This window comes from Hemicordylus capensis, chromosome 4 (genome assembly GCF_027244095.1).
Source record: "Hemicordylus capensis ecotype Gifberg chromosome 4, rHemCap1.1.pri, whole genome shotgun sequence".
Lineage (NCBI taxonomy): Eukaryota > Metazoa > Chordata > Lepidosauria > Squamata > Cordylidae > Hemicordylus > Hemicordylus capensis.
The window spans coordinates 60,727,581-60,749,385 of record NC_069660.1 but is presented as its reverse complement, the minus strand read 5'-3'; the positions used below and the strand labels follow the sequence as shown (position 1 = coordinate 60,749,385).

The window sequence follows — 21,805 nt, the reverse complement described above, 5'->3', positions numbered from 1 at the left end:
CTTGCAGATCCATGCAGGTAAAAGAAACCTGTGTTACAAAGCGAGTAAAAATACCTCATGGTTGCTGCAAATGCAACCTTGGTTAAGTACTTTTACGACTTTGGACTGTGGCCACTAGTCCAGGCCTTGACAAATTTTGTTAATGTCTGGGAGCCAGACAACCGACACTTGACAAAATTACTGGTAATTGTGATGGATATTGTGGGGGAAAGGTAAATGGGTTTCTCTTTATCCCATTTACAATTAACATATTTGGAACAGAAACAGGGATGCCTGGGCTAAATACAGATTTTATCAAATGCCTACCTCTGAATATCATAATCTAGGCACCATTATTAAATTTCTAGGTGCCATAGCTCCCTGGCACCTGGGATTTGTGAAGCCCTGCATTTATCAGACCCTTGGTATGAGAAAAACTTATCTGTAACCTAATGTGTCATATTTACTGGCCCACATGTCACTCTTGTCTTTGATCTGGGCAAGTTTTGATACCCCAGAGGAATACTGCATGTGTGTGGTGAAAGAGGCCCCAAAGCCAAGAAAAGTATCTGGTCTGAATGATCCATAACGGAGGAACCTGGGAAAGAAATCCAACAATATTCATCATAATTGGCTAATACATAATTTTTGTATTATTGAGATTTTTTCTCCACCCCCCGTCCCCCGCTGATCTGTCAAGATTTGTTCTTTTCATTTTCAATAATTAAAAGCCCCCTCCTCGTTTGTAACCTAAACGTGAGGTAAGTTGATGACTTACCTATAGCATTCTTTACCTCCCTGAAATCATGGAGTAGGGATGTGCACGAAACATTATTCGGAAAGCAAATCGCAGCACATCCCTTTAAAAGGGATTACACACCCCCTTTAACATGGAGGAGAGCAGGTCCATACCTGCTCCCTGTTCGCTTGCCACCACTTTCATAATTGCCCCCCCTCTAGGTATGCTTTAGTGTCAGCAGGGCATCACCCAGCTGCCCCTGAGCGACACTGGCACGCACGTGGCCTGTGCTCAGATGTAATGACCAAGTGCATTACAGCTTGGTTAGCCTTTCCATCAAAGAAAAGTCATAGCAGACCTTTATGTTTACAGATGAATTTAATAGAGTCATCTAGTGGAAAACAACATGTAGCTCCTTGCCAAGAATATCACATTTGACCTGTGTGCAATAAAATTATATCCCTCTTTCTGCTGGAGTCCTTAAACTGTGAAAGTTGATAAATGTTTATTACCTGCACAATCCATCTAAAGTGAGGCTGCTTAAAACCTGCAGACAGTCTGGCTGAGGCGGATGCTGATTAACCAACAGCAGACATAATTTAACCAATAAGATAGAGTGATCATTTTAGAATTATATAGATGAGATCTGGATGGGCAAAGCCTTACTGGCTAACCTGTGTCTACTCCTACGCTGATGCTAAAATTATTCTGGAAGCTTAAACCATTTGTCACAAATTTCTTTCTGTTCTATCCTGGCATGTGGCTGATTGTACAGGTGATAGAACATCTCAAATAGGCTGGCAAGGCTGCTATAGCTCAATTTACACACCACACCAGACTATGGCTAGTGCTAACCCAAAACCATGGTTTGAGTAGGCATATAGGATGGCACGTTTGCTTGCTTTTTCAATCTGTTCAGGACTCTGGTCTTTAGGTGTAGTGAATGAACTCTAATGGCTTTTGCTCCACCTTAACTATAGTTTGTCAATTCAGACAACACAGCAAACTATAGCTAAGTTTCCTTAACTGTGCTTTATGTTAGTCTCAGCTCAGACCTATGGCAGACCCCCTAAAGCCTATGGTTTTACAAAAATGTTCTCTTGCCTAAATGTCTTGAGATATTTAAGACACATCCGCCTTCTTCAGGTGTTATGAAAGTGAGCACAGTGTAGTTGGGGGTAGGTGGGAATGTGCCGGCCAGCCATGCACCTCCATGCCAGCACACACTGCAGCCATATTCTCTGCTCTCCCAAGGTTCAGCAAGTTACCTGCAGAGGCAAGCACTGAACCCAGGAACAGTTTCCAGAATGCTGATATAAACCTTCCTTGAATTCAGCACTTGCCTTTTACAGACAAGCTCTGAACCCAGGGAGAGCAGGGGATGTAGCCAGAGAGTGCCGCAATGCAGAGTGGCATAGCAACCTGGCATGCCCCCCACCTCGCTCACCCTCCAGCCTCCAGGACTTTTTACCTATTTGTATAATGCCTGGAGAGGGCATGTGATGCTGCTTTATACATATCTTTTTGCTTAGGAGTACTAGCTGACTCTCACTGGTTTTACAGTGACAAGTCATGCCTGATGCTTTAAGTTGTTTTCAGACTTCTTGTTGGGAATTCTCTCTGGTAAGAGATACCCTTCTATTACAGCAGAGTGCACTGAGGCACAACACAGTGGAGTCTGCCTAGGCATGCATGTATGCTGAGAGTAAAAGAAACTTGGAGCCAGTTCATAGTTTCAAATCAATTTAAGGAGTCTTTATTGGAGAACTCCATTCTAGATAGTAAAGTGGAGAGATAGGATCTCTAATCTAGCTAGCTAGAGGGATGCAGAGGGATGGTTTCTACATCTCTGCACACATGGTACAGGGAGAGAGGAGCGTGTGTGTTGCGAGGGAGAAGAAAGGGAAAGAGGAAGTGGCAAGGCAGGAAGGAAGGAAGTCCGTGAGAGTAGCAATCTACATATCAAAGGGATAATGTCAGAGCAGTAGAGAAGGGATGACCAATGTCTTGACCCCTCTAGCCCTCTGACTCACTAGTCTGCCTCCCTCTGTCACTGAGGCATGAGCCAGCGCAGAGTCCTTCACTTCCAACACTTCTGACCCACATTATCCACAACTTTATGAGGGTGGAGCTCTTGTGCCACCCTCACACAGAGCCTGAATATTAACTGTGCTGTAGTCTTGTCTGGTGGCCCAGCATACGGAGAGGGGGATAGGGAAGCAATTTTTGCTTCTCTTTCCTTCCCGCAAAAGCCCTGTTTGCATGTAGAAATATATCCTGGAGGGTCATGCAGCCCTCAGGGACATATTTGTAGAAGCAAAAAGGACTTTGGTGGGGGAGAGAAGAGAAGCAAAAATAGCTTCCTCATCCCCTCCCCACGCACTAGGCTGCCAGGCAAGCCTGCAGCACAACTAGTATCCTGACTCCATGCAAGAGCTTTCCCCTCATATAGCTGCAGAGAGTGTGGGCCACTGTTTTTAGTTAACTTTTAACCTGTATTTTTCAAATCTTGTAAGCCACTTTGTGAGGCATTATAGCTTGAAAGGTAGAGCTGGAATTAATAATAATAATAATAATAAAAATATCAACCAAGTTTACTTCTGAATCATCAGGGTCTTTGCTGATCTGCCTAAAAGAAAACGCAGACAGAAGTCCAAAAATTAAAGTAACTTTGTGTCCTTCCTGCCACCCATCACTGCCGCCACATGCAGATATCTAAAGAGAAGCTGATAGGGAGAGAATTACAGCTATTTATAAAATCTCCCATATATATCCCATTATTTGATTATCTTGCTTTTTAAAGTTGGTCTGCAGAAAAGAATTTGCATAAAATAAGGTTTTTTTGCACTTCCCTTGAAATGTTTAGCTCTTCTTAAAGCCTGGTTTTGGAACTTCCTTCTCTTTTTTTTCCAATTAGACTTCCCCCCTTCTATTTTCTGTGCAAGGCAGCTGTCTTCTAAAATGAAGGAAATGAATGTTGCCACTTAGGAAAATCTTCCAGCAGAAGAGTAGTCACCAATAAAGCTAATGAAGAAGTTAACCCCAAAAACACTACTGTAGTTCGATGCAGACCAGGGGTGCAGACAGAGGGAAGGCTTGAGGAGCAGCTCCTCACTTAATTATTTTTTGTGATGGAGGAAAGACTTGTTTGTCTGTGGGAGAAGTATGGATTATTAATGAGATAATAATCTTTAATGATTATTAAAGAGAAAATGAGGAGTGGGCTCCTCAAATGCTTTGGGCGTTTGTTCTTCCTCTATCATCACAACAATCACAGTTTGCCATGATGTCTAAACCCGGAAACTGTGCTTTGAGTGATTCCTCCAAACCAGGATCAAACTAGGTTTGCAATCCTGATTTGGAGGAATCACACTGGAATCTGCACCCTGGTTTAGGCAATCCTCAAGACACAATTTGGGAGGTTGTGAATCAGCTATGTATGCACATGCTCCTTTCTCCTCCTCGTGCATGGGGCTTAATTGGTGGTTTCCATTTTGAATCAAACCATTGCTTGCCTTGACATCTGAATCCTCCAAATCAGGATTGCAAACCTAGTTTGATCCTGGTTTGGAGGAATCACTCAAAGCACAGTTTCTGGGTTTAGACATCATGGCAAACTGTGATTGTTGTGATGACAGAGGAAGGATTGTTGTGATGACAGAGGAAGAACAAACAGGAAATAAGAAATTAAGCCCCTCTCATGAGAGGGAACATGCATATACACAACTGTAGCGGAGTGTAACAGTTGCAGAAACTGAGGCTTGTTAAGTTTATTGAACAAAGTTACTAAGGTTTGTCTGCCACCTAATGGCACAGTGGGGAAATGACCTAATTAGCAAGCCAGAGGTTGCCGGTTTGAATCCCCGCTGGTATGTTTCCCAGACTGTGGGAAATACCTATATTGGGCAGCAGTGATATAGGAAGATGCTGAAAGGCATAATCTGTGTGTGAGATGGCAATGGTAACCTCCTCCTGTATTCTACCAAAGACAACCACAGGGCTCTGTGGTCGTTAGGAGTCGACACTGACTCGATGGCACATTTTACCTTTACTAAGGCTTATTACTTAACCAATACCAAATCATAGACAACAGTCCTACACTAAGTGAAAGATAACCTAACAGAAAACTATGTCTCAAGCATCCAGTAAGAAATACAAACTGACCAATCAGTCTACAGAACTGATTGACACACACATTCTAAACTCTATCACAAGTCTACACACAGATATACATACAATATATCAGTGGCAAGAACAAAGGCAATGTATATACACAGAAATCCCAACAAGATAATTTGAAGGATTGGCTGAATATGGCCACTGTCAGTGGCTTTTTTGGTGCGAATATAGGCAATTTTGGAATTTTCTAGATGGAGTTTGAAAATCATTCTGTTCTGCATGGTTTTAATTCTGTTTTCTTAAATTGTTAAATTGCTATTTTATTTATATTTGTATGGGGGATTTAAGTTCTATTTTTATTGTGCTCTTGTTTTAAATTATCCAAGTGGCTAATGATTGAAAGTAGGATGAAAATGAGTTAAGTAAATGCCACTCTGTGAACATTTAAGATATCTGTATAGAAAAGCCACTGTATGCTATCAAGGAATCTTTTCATAGTAGTAAAGCAAGCAATTGTATGAAAATGTAGACATCTCTTGTTTCTACACAGATAGTCATGGGAAATGCTTGCCTGGGTGACCCAAATTCTGTCTTAAAATTCTTGTGCCATCTGTGACTCAGTCTTATGATCTGCATTTGATACTAGGAGATTTCAGCCACATTTTAGTAATTCACTGAAACTAGAGTAGTGGAAGTGATGTTGATAAATAAAATAAAATTGTAACAATTTTGTACTTTGAACCATTTTTTTAAAAATTGTATTGTATTTTTTTTTAAGTTTTATTATGAGGAAACCTTTATGCTTTAAGGTGCTGCAATAGTAATTTGATAAAGTTAGATATACATTCTTAAAATACAGTTTTCATTTTCATGCATACTGTGTCATTATCTGAGTGGGGTTTTGCATTTATGGATTTCAGGGTCCCAGACTGGTTATAAGTATTTCTTGTGTGTACCAAGCACAGCTTATAGTAAACTCCTATGAAGGCATGATCATGGTTAGCACCAACCCATGGTATGTTGCCTTAAGTTGGTTAAGATGCCAAATGCACTGTGAAACCTTAGTTTAGCCTACAGAGGGGGAGAGAAGAAATACATCAGTGAGACCTACTTGTCACCTTGTCAGCAGATAAGCTGGTAAATTTACTCAGCTGCGCAGTGGGGAAGCAGCTTGCCTAGGGAGCAAGAAGCTGTTAGTTCGAATCCCCGCCAGTGTGCTTTCCAGACTGTGCCAAGTAAATATATATTTGTAGTCACCTATATTGGGCAGCCGGCAATATAGGAAGGTGCTGGAGCCAGATGCTCACTTCATTGACAACGGCAAAGGCACCTTCTCATAATGTGCAAGAGAAAGGTAATGGAAACCACTCCAAGAAAACCACCTGGTTCTGTGGTCGCCAGGAGTCAACACCAATTCAACGGCACAATCTTTTCATGATATGCTCAGTGCAAACTGACTCCAGACTATGGTTTTTTCACATTCTAGATGATGGCCAGTCCTTAACCAAGGTTAAAGTTTCTGTCTGAGTACTTAAACCATGATTATGTCTGCCTATGACTTCAGTGGCTCATTGCATGAAACATTGGAGTAGAAGTTGGAAAGCATTTCCCATTACTACAGTTGCTTACTGGCTAGTACAATCACAGTACTGTAATATTGTGTCAGGCATTCAAGCAGATTTTCAACAGTTTTAAGTGTGATTGACCTTTGCTAGGATTCAAGCTTCCCCATTTTTTTAAAAAAAAGTTTTTATTTTTCCTCGCTTTGAAGAAATTTTCAAGACTTATTCTCCAAGCTGAGACCTAGAAATTTTGCAAACGGGGTGGTAATGGGTTTTTGAGATTAATATGACTGTCTAGAATTTCAAGCTGCACTGATATGTCCCAATTTGCAAAATTCTGCATTGGATTTATCAGTCATTATTAACTGATCTCATCTCATAACGCATTCCCATGCTTAGTTGTCTGCATTTGACTCTGTTTTGAAACAACCAAACAAAAGGTTTGCCAAGGCTCACACTATCTGTGTCTCACTCTCAACTCTGTGTATTGCCTGCATTGTTTCCCTGGAATTCATTAATACCTGAAGAGGCTTCTGTTATCTTCATGTCAAAAACAAATCTCTTTCCTATGACTGACAAAGTGGTTTTTGGCCCATGAAAGCTTATGCGATGAAAGAGTTGTTGGTCCTTAAGGTACCCCAAGACTCTTTGTTATATCTATCAAGGTAAAGTGTTCCGTCGAGTCGGTGTCAACTCCTGGCGACCACAGAACCCTGTGGTTGTCTTGGTAGAATACAGGTGGGGTTTACCATTGCCATCTCCCGTGCAGTAGGAGATGGTGCCTTTCGGCATCTTCCTACATCACTGCTTCCCAATATAGGTGTTTCCCATAGTCTGGGAAACATACCAGCGGGAATTTGAACCAGCAACCTTTGGCCTGGTAGTCAAGCCATTTCCCCGCTGTGCCATTAGGTGGTTATACTCTGGAATTATTCATGTCCTAGAAAAGCAGTTCTCTTCGTTTTGTGCAGTGAGGACTTTGTAACTGAAAAGACGTTTTGCTGTTTTGATGTCCTTGCTTTTCTCTCTCTTCATGTTGCCAAGCCCTTTGACCTTTTGTCCACATAACTCCAGTGTTTCCTGTTTAGTTAGTGTTATGCTGTTATATACAGATTTGTGGGAACTACTCTGAGCCCCCTGAGATATGAGGCACAGATTCTGTATAATGGCTGTTTCCCAAATGCAAGGTTTTCAAGGTACTTGCTGCTACAGGGAAGGGAAAGGTGCCAGATAAAGAGCAAACTCTGCCATACTTCCTCCCCTGAAAATTCCTAATGAGTCCATGCCAAGTCCCACAGGTAACATTCTAAAAGTTTTCTTGACAAACTGGATGGAAATTGTTGGGTGTTGGTGTTGCAGGCCCTAAATTATGAGTTTGTTTTCATGGATAAACTCCTGCTGACATAACCCACCTAGACTTGGGAAGAAGGTTGGGTGGCTAAAGAACCCTCTGCATTTCCTGAAAGCAGAGAAAAGAAGGGGGTGGCCAGGCTTGTAGAGAAACTTTAGAAAACCTTCCAAAGTAACTGAGATGCTGTTGCAAGCAAAGTACCTCAGCAAGCCCCTGGCAGTTCTGCCGGGATACTGTGGATACGCTTAAGCATCCTGCACCTGCACTTTTAAATAATGTTTGTTATTTCTGCCAAAAGCTTTATGGCAATTAAACTTCCAAACATCCCTGCGAGGGAATGAGGCCAGGTGGTGGTATTTTACACAAGGGGGCGGTGAAGCTTAGAGCCGTGAGTACATGCACTTAGATCAGTAGCCAGTTCAGCATGGTGGCTGTTCTATCAGTGGCACGTGATGGATGTATCTGGGAGAGTTGCGTAGTTCCGTGTGAAGGTCATGTCTGCATTGCATTTCTCCCCACACTCCTGTTCCATCTTAAATGAGAGAAATTGCGCAACAAATAGTTCCTGTCTAAAGAGCACACCTTTTGACTGTTTCTACTTTGTAAATGCTGCACTTGATCCTGTTTCCAGTGCAGACTCAGTTCGGTGAGCAAAGCAAACTTTGAACACATCTGGCTAGTGCAGATGTGCATCTGGGCTAGTGCACATCTGCACTAGCCCAGATCCAGGCTGGGAACTGAAAGATGATTCTAAGCAGTCATTTAGTCTAGTTTTTTGTTTTGCTTTCTTTGGACAAGTCTATGAAGCTGCCTTGTAACAATGGCCAATGGTCCGTCGAGGTCATAATTGTATACTCTGACAGGCAGCGGCTTTTCAAAGTCTGAGAGAGAGAGATCTTTTGGACCACGGATTGCCTTATTCTTTTAGTTGGAGATGCCAGGTGTTGAATCTGGGATCCTGTTCGTGCAAAAGCATGTGCTCTACCAATGAGCTACGAGCCTTTCTCAACTCTCCTGCATGTCGTCCCCCCGCCCTTCAAAAGGAGTTTGCCATGCAGCATGGAGAAGGGAAGCCTTCTGATGGAGAAGCAAGTCCTAAGCCTCCTTGGGTGCACAGAACTAATTGCGGATTTGTTTGGACCCTGTCCACAACACTGGCAAACACCTGACTCTCTAGTGAGCTTTTGATCACCTGATGTTTGGAAACTCACTTTCTAAGAGTGCCTTTTTAGTTAATGACAGCTGGCAATTCTAATTTCCACAGATGTATTTTGTCACAGAACATTTATAGCTGAGTTGGACTTAAGCCCTTTATCCATGACTGAATCTGGCAGTTTGTAAAGATGGGAATTGCTAAACTTGTATAGCAGTAAAAGCCATCCATTTAAATGTGTATCTACTAGCAGAATGCTTTTAAAATATCAGCTGTGTGTGTGTCAAATTTTTACGCAGGACCAGACTAAAATAATAAACGCATGATTTTTGCCTAAGGGTTGTCATTGCTCTGCTGGCCAAGGGTGGGCCTCCTAACTTCCCAGTCGCCAATACTCCCTTGTATGCTGCTCTGTCACTAGATAGACAGCTATTTAAAAGATTCCTTTGCAAGCTATTTTCAAGACGAGTCAGCGTGGTAATTATTCAGAACTTCAGCGCTCTTTCCATAGTTGCCAGCCAGTAGAGCAATTGGCAGAACAGTTGACTCAGATTCCTGTACAAACAGCGAATTGTTATCCTCCTCGTGACCTACTAACTAAATGACACACATAGTAGAACACCAGTAAGCAATTGCAATTGTGGGCATTTTCAGTCTACACACACTTATGAGTGCCACTAAAATGAATAGGATAGATTTGACCTGCTAGGTTTTCCAGTGGGTGTGCCTGTGCTTAGTCAGGCATCAAGCTTTTATTCAGTGAGGAAACCCTAGTCTTGGAATAGCAGCATGAGTGTGGAATAAGAGAGCAGCGGGGAGAAAGGTCTACTTCTTTGCTTCGGGAGAGTTCTGGCACCAGCTGTCACAGACTTCCTGTGAGTCCTTCAAGCAGCTGCACTCACAGAAGTCAGGCAGTATGAGTCTACGTGCCTGTCTGCTGTGAGTGGCTATGGAGTAGGGTTGCCATATTCTGGCTTTCCAAATCCGGGCACCTAATTTGCATATCATGTAAATTGGCTTGCGAATAATTTTTGAGCAGAAGAGTGACTGCACATTTTGCTCCGCATCTACAAGGGCTAGAGCTTAGCTCCTGCCCCCTTTAAAAAAAACATGAACGCTTGAATCCAGGTGGGCTAAGCAATCTGGGTGAGATGCTTAAAATGCAGATGAAACCCGAAATTCCGGGGTGGCATGGCAACTATGGAGACAACTCTGTGAAGACCGGATACTATGCAAATGTAGTGTCTGGCCTCCTGTATCTTTTTAATAGAACTGTGTCTTCCTGTACCCCAGAAAGGTGTTGATTTGTAATGGGGGTCATGAAATGCAAATCTTTAGCCGGGCAGTGAAGAATATTTTAAGTTACTGTTGTCAACAATCTACATCTCATGCCCCAGTGAATTTTTAAGTCTTTACATGTGATCGATTATTTAAACTATGTGTTAATTGTGCAAATGTTTTGATGGTTTTGTTTTTTAGATTGTGAACTGCCCAGGGACTTGTATATGGGGCGGTATAAAATTTTATTCAATTTAAACAAAAAGAAAAAAGGAAAGATTGTGCCGTTGAGTGGGTGTCAGGCAACCACAGAGCCATGTCGCTTTCTTGGTAGAATACAGGAGTGGTTTACCATTGCCTTTCTCCTGCGCAGTATGAGATGATGCCTTTGCCGTTGACACACACACACACAGACAGAGAGACAGACACACACACGCATATAAATAGCTGGGAAGCTAATCTGTTATTTGTTAATCTCTGTTTGTTTCATCTTCATCCATTTATGCATAAAGTACAAGCAAGACAGGGTTAGCATTTGACTCATTCTCCTCCCCCCTTGGCTGCAACAAAATACCTTGACCTGTTCTCAGGTGGTATATTGTCAAAGAATAATTGAATATTGTAAAGCATTGGTGTTTTAGAATGGTTACAAAATGCAGAGGAAATTATGCTCACTGCAGAACCTATCATATAGAAGACATGAGTCCAGTCCTTCTCCAAAACCCTACAGAGCACTAGGCCAGGTGATATGATGGCTCCTCTTTTCTATAGCAAATGTAATGCACTCTGGTAGTCATGACTAGGCCAGGCCTGCTCAACTTAGGCCCCCCAGCTGTTTTTGGACGATAACTCCCATAATCCCCAGCCACAGTGGATTATGGGAGTTGTAGGCCAACATCTGGATGGGGCGGTTTATAAATGTAACAAATAAATAAATAATAAATAACATCTGCAGGAGGGCCAACATTGAGCAGCCCTGCTCAATGGGGTGTGCAATTCAGATTTTCAGTGTTTTGATTAGGATCCAAATCAAAAGACACCCCAATTCATTTTTGGGTCTGAATCTGACCCATCCGATTCACCCCAGATTTGATTTGGATCCAAATTAATCTGAATCTGAATCAATTCGGATCAAGAAAATGGGTCCCAGGGCCAAAAGAGTGGTGTGGTGTGGTAGTGCCCAATGGGTGGAGGCTACCACCCATATTGCAGAGGGATTGGGCAAAGGGCTGACTTTTGGTGAATTGTTGAACTTTTAGTGTCTTTGGGGTAGATTTGGGGCATAAAGTGGGATCTGGGGCAGAAGAGTGGGGTGGGGTGGTAGTGTGTAATGGGTGGAGGCTACCACCCAACTTGCAGAGGGATTGGACAAAGGGCTGACTTTTGGTGAATTGTTGAAGTTTACGCATCTTTAAAGTTTTTCCCTATAAGGTATAATGGAGGTGTATCGCTTCACATTGGGGGGGAAAGGGGTGGCCTAGAGTGGTGTGGGGTTGGTGGTAGTGCCCAAGGGGGGCAAGGAAGCTACCAGAATTTTTTTCAAAGGATTTGGGCAGAGGGCTGATTTTTGGTGAGTTGTTGAAGTTTACGCATCTCTTTAAAGTTTTTCTCCATAGGGAATCATGGAGGCTTCAGAAGCCCCATAACTGCACTTAGGGGGTGCTGGGGTGGCCCAGAGCGAGTGGCGGTGTTGTGCACCTAGGGTGCCAACCATCTCCATGGGTTTCTAACCTATAGGGCATAGGGTTCTGTTGTTTCTGAGGTGTTCTGAGTGTAGATTCTCTGGTAGCATATGAGGTTTTCAATACAACCCATGAATCCACTCTAATTTGCCACCAGAGAATCTACACTCAGAACACCTCAGAAACAGAACCCTGTACCCCATGGGTGTGTTTGGCACCCTATGTGCACAACATCGCCACTCACTCTGGGCCGCCCCAGCACCCCCCAAGTGCAGTTATGGGGCTTCTGAAGCTTCCATGATTCCCTGTTTGAAGTTCGTTCATACCCCTAACTGAGGGCCTGTGGGAATCTGGAGAACCTCCCCAAGAATGGAGCGAAGGGAAAGGTACTCCTGGGCATGAGCAGAGTGCTTTTCCATTTGAAGGGACTGCATCCTGGCATGGATTCTGGGACTGATCCATAGTCAGTGACTGTTGAGGATCTGCTTGCTCTTCCTGATTTCTTTCATGGCTTCCCATGGTTAGTATTGTAGTTTTTAAGTATGTTCATGCTGCCTGACGTAAATCCTGCAGAGATGTTGATCTTTGGCAGAAAGACTGAAGCCAGTGGTATTGTATCACAGGCAGAGGTGCTGTTACCCCTGGACTTTGGGGCTGAAGTCTAGGGCCTCCACACCCCCTGGAGACCCCCAAATCCATTTTAGTCTATCCTGGGTGGTGTGGCCTGTGCCCTCAAGAACCTATGTGTTAAAAAAGAATTATGCTTCACTTGCAAGGGGCAGGGGGCTCCAAAGGCCTTTAGGTCCAAGCTCCAAAGGTATACCTCTGATCTCCTAGGTGTACTCCTAGGTGCACCTCTGATCACAGGACTAGGCTGTATGCAATAGATCAGGGGGTATGCTGTGGATGGTAGGTATGTATAGGGTAGTGATCACCTGGCTTCCAGTATAAGATGGTGGTTCTCTGTCATAGGAACATAGGAACATAGGAAGCTGCCATATACTGAGTCAGACCATTGGTCTATCTAGCTCAGTATTGTCTTCACAGACTGGCAGCAGCTTCTCCAAGGTTGCAGGCAGGAATCTCTCTCAGCCCTATCTTGGAGAAGCCAGGGAGGGAACTTGAAACCTGCTCTTCCCAGAGCGGCTTCATCCCCTGAGGGGAATATCTTGCAGTCCTCACACTTCTGGTCTCCCATTCATAGGCAACCAGGGCAGACCCTGCTTAGCTATGGGGACAAGTCATGCTTGCTACCACAAGACCAGCAAGTGAACTTGCTGCATGGAGTATTCCAGGCTTAAATCCAAATAATTACTCACTCTTTTATGACACTTAATGATCCACTGGCTGAAAACATTCTCAGATTGTCGCTGCATGCAGTGGGTTGCAGTTCTTCCTTGAAAATGGATTTGAAGATGGAGCAGCCTTTCCTTTCAGCTAGGTGTTTACAGAGAAGGTCTAGCTTGCTCCACGATACTGCCAGTCTTCTGTTTCTATAATACTGGATCTGTTAAGAGGTCTGCAGCCTGCTCTTTCTATCATGCACTTGGAATGTTGTGTGGGAAGTGTATATCCTGATAAAGAGGGTACTCTCGAGTGTGTAAAAATCCCAGATTTGGGGCCCTGTGGAAATGAGATGTAGATTTCACTTCACCTGGGGGGAAACAGCAGGTGTAGATGTAGCCCTATATAAGGAAGCTCTATTTGGTAAATTTCTTTTTGTTGGCTGTAGAATTGCATGGGCAATCCTTGGTCTCTTTCTCAGCAGAAATTACCACGTAGGGAGTTACAAAACACTACTCAGCCATGAAGCTCACTGGGTCCCCCAGGGCCAGTCTCAGCCTAGCCTTTAAGAGGAGAGCTGGTCTTGTGGTAGGAAGCATGATTTGTCCCCTTAGCTAAGCAGGGTCTGCCCTGGTTGAATATGAATGGGAGACTAGAAGTGTGAGCACTGTAAGATAGTCCCCTCAGGGGATGGAGCTGCTCTGGGAAGAGCATCTAGGTCCCTCTCTGGCTTCTTCAAGATAAGGCTGAGAGAGATTCCTGCCTGCAACCTTGGAGAAGCTACTGCCAGTTTGTTTAGACAATACTGAGCTTGATAGACCAATGGTCTGACTCAATATATGGCAGCTTCCGATGTACCACACAAAGTTGTTGTGAGGGTAAATGCGGGATGACCATGTACACCTCCCTGGGTTCCTTGGAAGAAGGGCAGTCTAAAAATAAATGTGCCACCGGCTCATTTAGTGATGACTTGGGACCAGGCCTTCTCTATGGCTATTCCAGGGCTTTGGAATGTGCTCCCTGTTAAGAGAAGAGCTTCTCCAGGGTCGTAGCTAGGGGAGAGAGAGCCCATGTTCGACTCTCTCCCTGGCAGCTCTTCTGAGTGAGAGACATAGTGAAGAGAAGGGGGGGCCCTCAGGAGCTAGGGGGCCTGGGTTCTTTGAACCCATTTGCAAAATTATAGCTATGCCCCTGAGCTTCTCAATCTCTGGCTACCTTTTAAAAAGACCTTCAGATCTGTTTTTTCAGGCTTTTAATTTAAAATGTTTTTGAACTGTTTTAATTCTTGTTCTGTAAAACCGATTTAATTGTTTTTATTCTGCTTTTATGTATGATGTATTTTTTAACCATGTACACTGCCTAGAGATATACATTTATTTATTTTATAGAATGCCTGACTCCAAAGGCTCTTAGGCAGTTTACATATACATATTGGGCTACCTATAAATATGATCAATAGATAAATAATAAATATGATTATGACTTTTTGCTATCCATGTTGGTTGATGATGATTTTTTATGCTGTATTGTGAATAGCTTCTGTTCACTTGAGCACACAACCACTTCTGAGTGAAGTTATTCATACAATATAGGGTCACAGTGGTCAAAAAATGTTCATGGTTTGTCTTGTGCACATGGCAATATACTTTTCTACTTATGCCACAACTCTTTTTCTTTATTAAACTAACTCTCTAACTCACTCTCTCTCTCTCTCTCTCTCTCTCTCTCTCTCTCTCTCTCTCTCTCTCTCTCTCTCTCTCTCTATATATATATATATATATATATATATATATATAAATCAAAGAATTAAAAAGCACAAAAAAGGTCTTTAAAGAAAAACCTCCTAAGGATAACTTTTTCAAAGCACAAACAGATCATTAAAGTTAGCCCAAATATCTGAAAACCCATTTTTACCACTTCGCCAGAATGAAACCAATTATAGACAGGAAACACACACATCAGTTATCCAAAGTTGTAAATCCATAGATTTGTCCTTCCAGTGTTGCATTCAATCCTTTTTCCAGGGTATGGGGAGGGCATCCTCAACGTGATGGGATGTTCCATATACTACGAATAAATTGTCGCAATAGTTTTTTCACATTGCTTTTCTGGGGATAACAGCAGTAAGAGTTATGGCCAGGGAAGCTCAGACGTCTTGTGTTGAAGTTGGATAGTAAGCAAGCTCTACGCAAAAGCTGATCTAATCCTGCAGCGTTTGCTTTTTCTGAATCCTTACTTGGGAGCAAGGCTATCTGGGGGATGGTTGAAAAGATGATTAGCAAGTGATGTCATGGCTTGGCTGGGCTCCGTTGTTGGGGCAGCAAAGGCTGGTTATCATGTAAACACTGTTAAAATGTTTGTCGTTGGTTTTGTCATTTTCCTTATTTGTCAAGTAATCTTGAAGAGAAAGAGAGCTTTTCTGGTACAGCATAGTGACTAGAGAGATTTCCATAAAAAGGCACAAGAATTGCTTTGAGGAGCAGAAAGGTTTCTGAGTTGGCAATGGTAAGTGAGTCCTGACCTTTTACAGAGAGAAAATATTGACCTAAATCATTCCCTATTGACGATGGGAAAGCAATCTCAGTCTCCTGCATCTCCCCGCTATAATTTCTTTTCTGCTTAATTGCACATCCTTCTGTGCAATTGAGTGTGAAAAAATAAATTGCATAAGCAACTATTAATGTGTCTGAGGGTAGCTCTTTTAGGGAGGCCTTTTTCTTCAGATAGGCATGTAGCTGTCCTGTGTGTCATTGCTACAAAGTGTTATCCACCAGAACTGTGTTGATCAAATGACAGAAAGAAAAGTAAGTTTTTGTGTTTATTGCTGTAAAAGGGTATAAGTATGTGTTCCAGACATATAGGCAGAGTTTTCGTGAAGCTGAGAAACCTTGGAAGGCTGGGCAGGTCTCCCAGTGGCTAGCAGTTAATGCTTTGCTTCCTTCCATAGCCACTTTGTACTCTTTAATCCCTGTCACTGTTCTTTTTACTGCCTATCCCTGCCCCCCACAAAGCTCTGTTCTCTTCCTCCTTGAAATTCAGTCCTTGCCCAATGCTTTTCTTCACACAATTTGGAAATCTAAATTTTGGAAGCAGAATACATTTATACACAGCAAATATTTTAAAAACCAAACCAAGCCCCATACCCACTGCTCTCACGCTGAAATTCCAGGCATACAATCTGTAGAGATTACGTTCATAACCTCACCATGGTTCAATGCAGAGCACATGCTTTGCATGCACAAGGACCCAGACTTCGTTGCCAGCACCTCTAGTTGAAAAGAATGTGGTCCTGCAGGGCTGAGAAGGATGTGTGCTTTAGTTCTTGGAGAGCTGCTGCTAGTCAAAGTAGATGCTTCTGAGCTAGGTATTATTACAGTAAAGTTGTGCCGTTGAGTCAGTGTCGACTCCTGGCGACCACAGAACCATGTGGTTCTCTTTGGTAGAATACAAGAGAATACTTTTCAGCATCTTCCTATATCGCTGCTGTCTGATATAGGTGTTTCCCATAGACTGGGAAACACTGCAGCAGGGATTCAAACCAACAACCTCTTGCTCCCTAGGCAAGTTACTTCCCCACTGCGCCATATTTATATACTGCTTTTCAACCATAGGTAGATCAGATGTCTGACAACATAAGGCAGCTTCATAAATTTACTTTAGAAACTTTGGCTGTCATGAAGAAGTTTGCAGACCATGCGCTGGGATTATATGATAAGTATCAGTGTATGTGTAATATAAATGTTCCTAAGTTTGCTTTAACCAGGGGTCTGCAAGTCAGTTTCTAACACTGGTTGCAGCCTAGTTTGGAACTTGATTTAGTGCTGCGGTTAGCATGGGGGCAAACAATGCTGCATCATGGTCAGTTCTGAAAAGGCCAGAGAGGGTACTTCTATATAGGGCAGGACAGAGTGCACAACTCTGTGGCACACTCCCCATTCCCTAACTACTGTACAGTTAGCAGTTTAGGAGCATTACATCTGCAGTAGGCCAGTTTGGAGAGCTGATGCAAGTAGTGCGACTTGGAAATGTAAGCTGAATCTCTTACTTAGAGAAATAACTGTGCCTTTAGTCAGACCCACCTTGCTACTTGTGGGATACAGTGAGGCTTAACGAGCAAGCGATTCTGAAAGTGAAAACAAAACACACAAAACAGCATAAGTGCTGCTGTTTTTCTGGATGAAGACTCTGATGCCAAGAATGCTCAGATGCCTATGATGTTTGTTGGTTGCTACTAAGCATAGATGGTGTCCATTTGCACAGTTGTTCATCTGATCCATTCCCTTGTGGAGTTTCCGTCCCCAAACTGACTCACTACCATATACTTGCTGACATTCTGTGCAATGGAGTGTCGGCGCTGGGGCCGATGCACAGTGTGAAAGGCAGCCCTGATGATGATGTGCGATGGAGCTGCTGTAGAATGACTTAAAATGGAAATTGTGCAGCGCTAAACTTGTGCAGTTCCCAGTTCCATTGGGAACACTAGAAGTAGCACTGAGTGAATTACCTGGAAATTGTGTTACGTTTTTCCGCAGCTGTCCTGTCAGATTCTGTAGCAGCCTTGGCGGATCCCTAATGTCCATGTTCTACTGTGTGGAATGTCGGCTGTCCAGAATAAATCAATGATGTGGAATGATTGGGGCATTGTATTTTGAATGATTTAATAGATGAGGAAGACCTTTTCATGCCTTATTCACTGTTGGCTCAAACATTAGCTTAAGCCAAGGCATCAGTGATGATACATGGATTTGCATCATGTATTTTTTGTTTTTAGACTGGATTTTGTGCATGTCTTACAATAATTCTAAACCAAAAGGCAGTAATAATAATGGAAAGCATTTAAACATTACTTAGAACAGATTATTTGAAGGAACCCTGGGAAATGTGTGCTGGTTGATGATACAAATGAATCCATGGGAAAAAATTTAAGATCTGTCAGGTTAGGTTGGCATGGACATAATGGCCAAACCATAACTGTTTTGGCTCGTCTGGTGGCTGTTCAGGGACAGGCCTTCTCCACTGCTGCCCCAAGGCTTTGGAACACACTTTCTGCTGAAATAAGAGCCTCCCCATCTCTTACAACTTTTAAAAGGGCAGTCAAGACTCATTTGTTCACCCAGACTTTTAATTAGAGACTGTTTTACTTGTGTTTTAATTGTGTGTTAATAGTTTTAACTTTTTAAAATTTTAATTGTTGAAATGTTTTAATCTTTTTGTTGGTGGTTTTTATTCTCTTGTAAACCGCCCAGAGAACTTGTGTTTTGGGCGGTATAAACATGTTAAATGAATAAATAAATATAGTACCAGCGGGGATTTGACCCGGCAACCTTCTGCTTGTTAGTCAAGCATTTCATCACTGCGCCACTTAAGGTGGCTTATATCTTCAGCCTAGGCATGCATTATGACTCCCAGAGTTTCTTTCCTCCTCGCTCACACGCCCTCTTAACTCTTCCCAACTCCCCTCCTTTACACAACAGCATAATGTTGCTGAGATGGTGGTAGTTCCCTGTCTCCAGCAGCAGTCCATGCACCAGGTACAGAAGCAAGGCCTGTGTCAAGGGTCAGCCAAGGGCCCAGAGCCATCAAAGGGCCACAGCTGACCCCTGAGATCTCAGTTTTTTTTTAAAAAAAAAAAGTGGTGTTAAAACTACTGAGAAGTATTCCAAGCTGCTGTTGCTTAAGTAATCCCTTCCCCAAACCCTTGTGAGGTATTATCTTGCCTGCACTGGTGGCAACAGCTCAAAGTACTCTGGCAGTGACTGTGGGTTTTTACATCTATAATGCAGTGCTCCTGCTGTTGCAGACAGTTGAGCAGGAACAAGGGCATGGGGTGGGTGGGTGGCTGCTAGAGCAGCTGCTCCTCCTGTTGTGAAGGGTACAAAGGTACTTGGCCAAGGTCCCCCACAAACCTGTCACATGCAGTGGACAGAGGGAGCGAGTTATTGTCTCTCACAGTTCCAGCAGCTACAGTAGCCAATTAAAGGGAGTGGGGAAGAGACTTGCTGCCCCAAAAGTTGGATAAAAGGGGTCTAGAGGGAGGAATGGGGGCTTATGGGGTGGTCTCCAGTGCTCTTAATTCTAAATCAACCCTGGAGAGATTTGCCCTTTTACAAGTGCTTACTTTGAGCCATTACTGTTTATGCAAGGAGGTTTGGAGATGTTTCTTTAGCTTAGTGTCTTGAAGATGCATTATGGTTAAACTATAAAGGTATATGGTTAAACTATAAAGGTAAAGTGTGTTGTCAAGTCGATTTCGACTCCTGGCACCCACAGAGCCCTGTGGTTTTCTTTGGTAGAATACGGGAGGGGCTTACAATTGCCTTCTCCCACGCAGTATGAGATAATGCCTTTCAGCATCTTCCTATATCACTGCTGCCTGATATAGTACCAGCGGAGATTCAAACCGGCAACCTTCTGCTTGTTAGTCAAGCATTTCCCCGCTGCGCCATTAGATGGCTTATATGTGGTTTAACTATGCCATAGTGGCAAATAATTAAACATTGGAACACTGGAAAATGATCTCTCCACCAAATATCAAGCTGAGCCTTATTTATTTATTCTTATTTATGTATACTATTTCTTCTTATTTATGTATACTAGCTTTCTGGGAGAAAATACTCTATTAAATGTCCAAAAGTTGACCAATTATTCAAAATAAAAATTGGAACGCTTTGATAAAATTTTATTGTGTAGTGTTTTCTCTCTTCCATTCTTTTGACTTAGCCCTCTTTGGTTGTTATAAACCAGCTGTATATTTTATCAACCAGCTATATGAGGGGAAGCCTGATTTGTTTTATATAGTATGCATGTAAGGGTGTGTGTGATGTATTTATTTATATAAAAAGCAATAAAATGCATGCAAGCAAATGAAGTTGGAAAAAGATTCATGTACTTGCTTATTAGGATGCTGAAACTGTTGAAAGCCTGTAGACCTAGCATTTCAATCAAAAATGTATATGTAGTGTAATGTACAGTACATAGGCAAATCTCTAGCAGATGTATTCAAGGTAAAGGTAAAGCATGCTGCTGAGTTGATGTTGACTCCTGGCAACCACAGAGCCCTGTGGTTTTTCTTTGGTAGAATACAGGAGGTGTTTATTTTATTTATTAATTAATTATTTAGCATATTTTTATACCACCCTAACCCAAGGTCTCAGGGCGGTTCACAACAAATACTAAACAAAGTTTAAAACAAATAATAAACAATCAAAAGTTAAACAGTTTACCATTGCCATCTCCTGTGCTGTATGAGATGATGCCTTTCAGCATCTTCCTATATCACTGCTGCCAGATATAGGTGTTTCCCATAGTCTGGGAAACATACCAGCGGGGATTCGAACCAGCAACATCTGGCTTGCTAGTAAAGTAATTTCCACACTGCACCATTAGGTGGCTACCGCTAGATTTTTTTCTGCTATTGTATGTCAAATATTTTTCATTTTTATTTCCCCCTTAACATTAGCATACAAAATATTTCCTTGAAAAGAGGACACATTATTTAAGATAACAGTATTGCAGAAGACTTTCATGTATTCACACAATATTTACCATATACAGCAATTTCAACACATTTTCTCATTTGCTTTTTTAAAATTTAATGAGCTCACTTTAATTAAACTGCTTCAATCTGTCTTGTAGCAGAAGTGACTAAAATAATTTTCTAGAGACCTCAAGGTTGATGCATTTGACTCCCAAACAAGAATAGCGAATGTATTCTGTTCAACTTTTGTGGGTGGCTTCACACACCGCTGGTGAGTCAGTAAGCTGGGAACATGCTGGGCACATGTTGGGAACCAAGATCGTGTGCTCCCAGCAGATGTGACGTCTGAAGTCCAGCTCTTGCACCAGATTCCTAAGACTCACCTGACTTTCCCCCCGATTCTTTGCCCACCTGTAGTTGGACAGAGAATCTCAGGAGAATGTTGGGTGAATCTCTGGAATCTGGTGTGGGAACCGAATTTGGGCAGGTGTAGAAATCATGTCTTCTAGGAGTGTGCGCGCTCAGTTGCCAACATGTTTCCAGCTTATTTACTGACTTGCTAGCAGTCATGTGAAGCCTCCCTCTTTGTCTACATTCTATTCTACAGGTGTCCAGTCCAGTGGTGACCACAAGTGTGCTCACCATTGGTGAACATGAATAATTTCTGGTGAGTTGAGTACTTGTACAGCATGAGACACACATCCCACAAGTTTTCTGTGCATTGCAGAGTATTCTTAAGGAGGGAAAGAGTTCCCTTAAGGAGGGTCCTCTGGAGTTTGTGCTGGGTGTGGGGGAGAAGGCCCATCCTTTCTCTTGAGTCCTCTGGCTGCTTCTGAGGTCTGCAAAGCCTAGGAAGAAGTGAGAGGCTGACGTATTCCCTTCCTGAGTCCTTTGCATTTGTCAGAAAACTTGGGAAAGTATGGCAGCGGCAGCAGCCAGCTATACACTGGTATCGCATTCAGTGTCTTAGATACATGGAAGCTGGGCCGTAGCTCAGTGGTAGATTGCATGCGAAAGGTTCCATGTTCAGTTTATTTTTATTTATTTAAAGTATTTATACCCCACCCTTCCAGTGCACTACTGCTCGGGTTGGGCTGGCAAACACTTCTGCCCGGAACTCTGGAGATCTTCTGCACATCAATAGCAATAGCACTTACATTTATATACCGCTCTATAGCCGG

The 21,805-nt window shown here is 42.7% G+C and overlaps 1 protein-coding gene across 3 annotated transcripts in view; it reads left to right on the top strand.

Moving 5' to 3' along the window:
- The window catches only part of RAP1A (RAP1A, member of RAS oncogene family), a 145,536-nt gene that overhangs the window by 89,824 nt on the left and 33,907 nt on the right, over positions 1-21,805 (top strand). The window lies entirely within an intron of this gene.